Source organism: Solanum verrucosum, unplaced genomic scaffold (genome assembly GCF_900185275.1).
Source record: "Solanum verrucosum unplaced genomic scaffold, falcon-dt-bn FXZP01000181.1, whole genome shotgun sequence".
Taxonomy (NCBI): Eukaryota; Viridiplantae; Streptophyta; class Magnoliopsida; order Solanales; family Solanaceae; genus Solanum; species Solanum verrucosum.
The window spans coordinates 2,753,208-2,761,281 of record NW_026020407.1 but is presented as its reverse complement, the minus strand read 5'-3'; the positions used below and the strand labels follow the sequence as shown (position 1 = coordinate 2,761,281).

Genomic DNA, 8,074 nt, shown 5'->3' with positions numbered 1-8,074 from the left:
ATAAAAACTATTGAATTGAATCTATTATCCCATGAACGTTCTATACTCTCTTCAATGGACCGTATTGGTTGTCTGTCAATTGAGATACTGAAATCTAGAGTGTCTGATCTTTAAACCATGGACCAAGGACCACAACCCATACTCATTTCCATCGTCTGTGCACCCCTTCCATGCAACTCACTTCACTGAAATCCCATCTTTCTAAAGTTCACTTCCATGGGACCCAACTTGTAACACCTCGGAATCTAGTAGACTAAACTAGAGCTAGAGTGAGAGGCTAGAGCCAAGGAAGAGGGCTAGGGTAGCCCACTCTTCCCTAGACACTGCCTACCTTCCCACGACCACTACCACGACTCGTGGTGTGGTATGTGGTAGGCCGGACAGTAGCTACCCCAAGGCTGCCCAAAACACCCTCCTTTACACAAGAGCCTTGATGGCTCGTGAAGGATCCCATTGGCTGTGGGAGTGCTCGTGAAGATGAGATAGTTTTTAGGTAGTTGAAGGGTGGCACCTTAGCTACTAGTCCAAAACCAGGGAGGGCACCACGACTCATGGTAGGGACCACGGCTCGTGGGACCTCACGTGGTCATGAAGCAGACCACTGTAGCTTAGGGGTTAATTGGTATTTTCTGGTTTTTTATTAAAACAAAGCCATGCCATTTTGCCTAGGTCTACGACCCCTATATAAGTCATTTTAACTCTAAAACTCACCCATTCAAGTCATTATTTCTAAAACCCAAAAGAAAATCAAAGATCTTCCTCTCCAAAATATTTCTCTATCTAGAAACTTGAAGAAGAAGAAGGAGATTTAAGCTAGGGTTCAAGAGCAAGCTTACATACTTTAATTGCTTTGGGATTTGATAGTAAGTATGATAGTTTTCATCCATGGATTTCTTTCATTCATGGAGTTCCCAAATTCCTCAATTTTCAAGGTAGAATTCCCCAATTGAGTTAGGGGTTTCTTCAATCGTCATGGATTCTTTTCAAAGTTCATTTAATTGACTGAATTATGATCTCTTATGCATGAATTGATGAAATATGATGATTTTATGATTATTTCCCCATGAACCCATCTAACCCCCATATTTTCAAGTTATGAATCATGTGATGTGGGATTTTGACTGAGAAGGAAGAGTTTTATAAATTGAGAATGTATTACAAGCTTTACATGAATTTATGATGAAATCCATATCTAACCTATGTTTCTAAGTATTGAAGATTGAAAGTAGGTTTTGTACCTCAAGATGTAAATTATGGAATTATGCATTTTCTTACGAAATATATATATGCAATTGCTTGGAGATTAAAGTATCAATGATGATGTTGTTGTTGTGTTGTTGAAAGGATATTCTCATAAAACACATACTGGCATGATTGTGAAAGGACATTCTCACATAGTAAGGATTCTTAGGTTGAAAGACTTTCTCACCTAATTGAATCTAAGATTAAAAGTGATCATGGATGGTGAAAGGTTTTATCACGCATGGTCTAAAGAGATATCCTAAAGAACTAACTTTGATTGGTTATCCAAGGACATCTTTCCATCATACATGAGTTAAGTCAAGACTTAATAACTACTCCATGGGATTTATTCTCAGCACCTAGTGTATATTGATTTGAGATGGAAACTCTCATGTAGTAGAGGCCATGTTTGTAGAAGCAATCTCTTGAGATGGAAGCTCTCCCGTAGAAGAGGTCGGCTACTAGTAAAAATTTCCTTATCCCTTAAACTATGTGTCCCCATAAGTTATTTAGCTAGTGGATCCACCTAAGCTAAGAGTTAATGATTCTACCTTAGGAAAGTAGACCAACTCTTTTCGGTGTGGGAGACACTGGGGGATCATGTTATAGCTCACATGGTCTCGATGTCGGTTAAGGCAAATTCCCACAACAAGATTAATAATGAACTAAAGCTACTTCAAGAAGTATCCCGTAGTGTTCAAAGGTTTTAAGGATGATGCTAGCTTGCATTGCATATGATGTTATGACTTATGTTTTCCAAGTCTCTCATATGATGTTTTAGCTTTGTTAAATTGCATGTCATGAAATGAAATGTACCTTTTATCATGTTTTAAATGTTTTATGCATGACTATCATACTTGGAATATTATTTTGTACTAACACATACTCTTTCCTACATTTTTACCAAATATTGGGTTCAACAGTCAGGGTCATCAATTTCGTGGCTAGGAGTTGACTTGCGATATTTTTCGAGCTTCGATGAGTCCTCAAGCTTCGTGGATGGAGTTTTATTGTATTCAGTTTCTTTCATATATTTTTATTTTGACATGATGTATGGACTATGCCCAAATTTCATTATATTGTAATAGATGTCTATGATAAGACAAAGTGTCTAGACTTCCGTTGTTCTTTTATAAAATTTTTTGGACTTTAAATGTTGTTTTACTCTTATTGTTCTATTTCTTATGTTATGAGGACTATGTGGCTTGTATGGAGTCCTTCGGGGTTCTATATGTCATGTTACATCTAGGGTGTACACCTGGGTTGTGACACAACTACGGTCTGTACATCCATCCACGAACCATACTTGTCAACCATGGAATCTAACTTTTGAAACCTCAAGATTCCAACCATGACTTGGCTTCCGAAATCATGGGACCATGCATGACTCTTAGCTTGTAAAGGAAGAAACCTCAGAGTTATGTCAATCTAAGCTTGGGTTTTAGTTGTTTCTTATCAAATTATCTTGGAATGAAGATTTTCTAGGTATTGTCTTTATTTCTTCTTCTATGAGTAGCTAGACCCTCATCTAGGATTGTGTGTGCTAGATGGTGGTGTTAAACCCTAAATGGTATTGATTGATCAACTCCAATATCGATTGTATGGAATGGATCTATTGTTATCTTGAAGTTTTAATCTAAAAAATAGTGGTTGCAGACATTGATTGAGCTTTTTAACATCGTTTTGGCTTGGAAAAGCATAATGGGACTTGTTGAAATTACTCAATGGCTGTTTGGTGTTTTGTTCGAAAGGGTATTGGAGTTTTTAAGAACCCAATGGATATAAACTTGATAGTTAAGGATATTATCAAAGTGTAGCCTAGACCAAGCGTTATCCATGTATCAATCGATGTTGTTTCGATTAATATATTCATCTTCGAGTTGAAACCTCAATCGTTATGGACATACCCTTAGACCTTTCCAAACTTATTAGACATTATTTGTGTTGATTTCCTGTTTTGTTTCATAATATTGATGAAATTTAACTCAATGTGCTAGTTTGTTTTGAATTATGAAATTGGTAGAAGAAGAATCACAGCTGCCTTTCATGATGGCTATATATTTGGAGCTCAATCAATCTATGCCTATTGAGAACCACGTGTTTGATACTCATACTACACTTTCCACCCTATAGATCATAGTACGAGTTATCACCATAGTAGTTATGGATCAGAGACTAGGGGTGAGCTTATTTTAGATTTGTTCTTCTATCCTTTTGTTTTTTGCTGGACTAGTCTTTATTTTTTGTTTGGGAACTGTTTTCTATACGGTACTTATCTTTTACTTATTTTATGGTTAATAACTTGAGTACCGACTGATATTAGGTTTTGGGAATGTTTATGTATATCTTGACTCTTCTTTTATTTCTTGTATTTGTTTGTTGCTTTAGCCTTCTTCTCTTTCGTGTGATAGTCCGTTACTTCTAGGTCCAGTCTATGGGTTCGGCTTACCTACTAGTGGAATATATGTAGGTGCCATCATGATTAGACATTTTGGGTCGTGACTTGTGGCCTACCAAAAGCATGGATAAATGGGCTATTATTTTGTCAATTGACCCATAAAGCTCTGGAAATTTCAAATAGTGTTTGGGCTTGTAACTAAAATGAATGTAGACAAAAATGAGCATTTATAAATATTGATGTTTCGGTGCCATCATAATTAAACCAAACTGTTAAAAGAAAAGAATAACAAATAAAATAACGGAAAAGAGACAAAAATATCCTTAACCTTCGAGAAATGGTTCGTAAATACCCTTCTTCCACCTTTGAGTCCAAAAATACCCTTAATGTTTGTTTTTTTTTTGGGATAAAATATACCCTTCAAACTAACAAAATTACGGTCAAGTTTTGACTCTTTTAAAAGAGTTGCGTGGCATTTTCTAACTAGTCACAAATTTTAATTTTAAATTAATTATATAGAAACCCACCAATCTTTGGAACCCAAAACCCATAGCCGTTTTAAAGAACATTACAATTCTTCATCTCCTTAGAGTCCTTTCTTCTTTATTCAATTTGTTGACTCATTAAAAAAAAAATATGAGAAATATTGAATTGTTGAACACTAATTTTGGCTGAAACCGTGTTAATCAAAATAAATAGTATTGCTACACATTCAAAGCATGCACCTGTATATTTGGCTACTTCACTGATTTGAAAGAGAGCGGAATACTAAATTGTTGAAATGTACAGACATTATTATTGATATTTCTCATAACCAATTGTTGAATCTAACTGCTACTAAACTAAAATAGAAAAATAATTAATTGTCAATCACCATAAAGCATAATCATTGCCATAAGCCCATAACATTGGCAAAACTGATTCATCACAAAAACATCAAAATTAGTCATTTTTTAATTTCTTGCGCGCAGAACATCGTAGCAACTACAACATCAAAATATAATCATATGCATAATTGCTTCCATGAACACAACAACTTCAACTTCAAATTGTCTAAAACCAACCCATTTTAACTTTCATCTTTTCAAAATAGTCAGACTAAATGGAGATGCAGACCTAGATAGAAGAGTTCTGATTACCTAAAATGGGTTTGAGTTCTAAAAATTGGGTGCGTTTCTATATAATTAATTTGAAATCAAAACTTGGGACCAATCAGCAATGCCACGTGTCTCTTTTTAAATAGTCAAAACTTGACTCTAATTCTGTTAGTCTAATTCTGTTAGTTTGAGGGGTATGTTTGATCCAAGAAACAAACATTAAGGATATTTTTTGACCCATAGGTGAAAGGAGGGTATTTATGAACCATTTCTAGGTATTTTTGACCCTTTTCCAATAAAATAATGACAATCCTTTTTGATAAAGTAAAATAAAGTTATGATGTTTCTATGCTTATCTCTATGGAATTCTGATAGATATTACGCTAAAACAAAATAAAATGCAGTTTCAAAATTCAAAAGCCAACAGTTTACACATAATGTAAAGAAATGTATAACAAACGAACTATTGAATGATACAATATGAATGTGATCTCCATATTAGTTTATGATCCTTGTAGGGATACGCCCATTTATGTAATGGGGATTGAAAATTGCAAACTGAAAATTTAGCTCTGGGTATTGCTAAATAAGAGATGGGGTGGAACATAGACATCAAGCTAATCTCCATATATATCAGCGATCCCCTTCGATGGTTTCCACTTCAGGATTTTCTTTACCCCTTTTTCTTCTTTTACCGATGCATTGACCACTGTGTTTGAACCAAGCGGAACAGAGAAGGGACTTGGAGTAATAGGGACAAAATTAGTCAACATAGGCTCTTGCAGCTCTGTTAAAAGAAACAACCAATATTAGCAAAATGAGAAGACAAACAAAAAACCTACAAGAAAGAGCTTATAAGATTCGACTTAAATAGAAAAATTAGAATATGACTCCAAGTAAGCGATCACAAATAAAGTCAATAAATCTCATATTTTACTATAGAAAGTCAAATGGAAAAAAATTAAGATTTAAGAGATACGTAGCTCATGAAGCCCATCATCACATAGACAACGGGAAAGTTACTTTAATGTTAGACCTATAAAAATCAAGATGTAGGCCTGATGTTGTAATCTTTACAATGTTACTTATTTTAAATGTTAGATATGAACAAACATAGAAACTACATATCTAACGTATTTTTACAAAAAATAAGATAGTCATTATTGGAGAACAATAAATAGTTGTGAATGTGCAAAACATCCATAAAAGGACATTGTAACACAACCCATTTTTGGAATACTATATGGGCATAATCCAAACTTATCCAGATTTTCATGTTTAATGAATGAATACAATTGTTGAATAACTATTTTGGGTACAAAAAGATTTTAGATATTGTTTTTTTCTTTTCTAATATAACTACTATACATAAAATAAATTATAATAAGACACTTTCTCTATCTAATTTTATGCAAGATTCTTGTTCTAATTTGAACTATTGCATCTTAAACAAAGAACTTGCATAACAAAAAACATTGCCTCTAGGATCTCAATAAATACCTAGTAATATTCGCCCTTATTTTTTAAAAACAAATATGTAAATGAATTATACAAGATAGAAAATGTGAGAGTTTAAAAGAATTAGCTTACCAGATTTTCCATGAGCAAAGTGACAATGATCACGGAAAGGGCATTGACCTGTTGTCTCCCACTTGATACATATCTTTGTTTTACAGTATATAGGCATCTCAATACGGACAATATCATTTTCATGCTTACTAGTGTCAATCATACTAGGATCAATTATAGTCCTTGTAGTTTTGATACATATTGCAGAAATCTCCCTATCCCTTACTATGTTTGCTGTTAATTTTTGAAGGACGTTCATGAAGAAATTTGCACTTATATCCATAAGGACACTTCTCTCCATCATAAAATATCTTGCAAATTTTCATCTTATGCATTTTTCCCTGATCCTCATTCAACTCCCTATCCTTTACACATATTAGATCCTGCCAATTTGGAGGAGGCTCCCGCAAATCTTCAACACCATGAGAAAATGTACAATTTTTCCCATTCTTGCAAGTTTCTTTCAAGAACATAGCACACATGCGGGTTTTATAAAATATATGACTTGTCCCTTTGCTTTCTTGAAGATTTGGTGAGTTCATTCCGGGTATAATAGCAGGGAATGTTGCAGAATTTGGTAAGTTGCTATCGAAATCCGTCATTCTCTTGAAAGAAGGTGCATGCTCAAATTGACAATAGGACTCAAAAATATCATGGTTCATTGGAGAATTAGGCCAAACACCTCCAGCATCACCACGGGCAAATGGCATTGGCATAAAGTGTAGAGGAGAAGGTGGTTGATCGGAAAAACTCATATTCCTTTTTCTGATGCTGATTGTTTAAATGAAATCTGATTCTATTATTTCTTGTCTCTAAAAAAAGTAAATAATGATTCAAACTTTTAATAGAAAATAGAAAAACTAATGAAATATAAATCATTGACAATTAGGAAAAAGGAGAATAAGTAAAATCAATAATAACTAACATGACAGAAAAATAGAGATACTATTGAAATAATAGAATACTGTATAGGTAAACATTAATGACTAAAACATACACTCGTAAACAACAACAAAATACCTAGTGTAATATTATATGTATTTTCTGAAAATGATAGGACGTACGCAAACCTTTACATTTTATTTGAGGAGTATAGAGGTTGTTTACAGAAGACTATCAGCTTAAAAAAGACTTTTCAAAGTAGAATTGCAATGATGATTTTTAAACAAGAGTTCATAGAAACAAAGAAAGAACAATCACCACCGCAATTGCAAACATGTTATGATTAGATATATGAATTTTCACAATTCCATTTAATCTCATCTCATGGCATGAAATAAAAAAAAATATAAAAAACACTTCTAAAAAATTGGCAAGGCTAAAAACAAGAATGTATAGCAAAACTGAATTTGATATCATTCTTAAATTGCTTAGGATCTCTTTGGAAAGCTACTTGGTAATTACAGTTATTGTAATTACCACCCTTGTAATTATATAATTACATAATCTAATAATTACTCAATATAATATTTATGATAATATTTTTGTTTTTCATAAGTAATTGCAGTATAATTATAGACGTATTGTTTTATTGCACGAGTACAATTACACAGTTAAACTAATTCTAAAATAAACTTAATCATATAAAAATTGAAGTTACTTTTTGAAAAATATGTGCATTTATAAATGACACTAAATACGATATTTAAGATACATATTTTTTTTTAAAAATATACTAATTGATAATCATATATTTGTAACTAATAATGTAAAAAAATATTGACATATAATTTTCAAACTAACAAAATTTTAATTAAATTAATTTTAA

At 33.0% G+C, this 8,074-nt stretch overlaps 1 pseudogene; it reads right to left on the bottom strand.

Annotated features, from left to right (window-relative positions):
• Positions 1-5,303: 5,303 nt before the first annotated feature.
• On the bottom strand, positions 5,304-7,061 carry LOC125840566 (zinc finger CCCH domain-containing protein 39-like; annotated as a pseudogene).
• Positions 7,062-8,074: the final 1,013 nt, after the last annotated feature.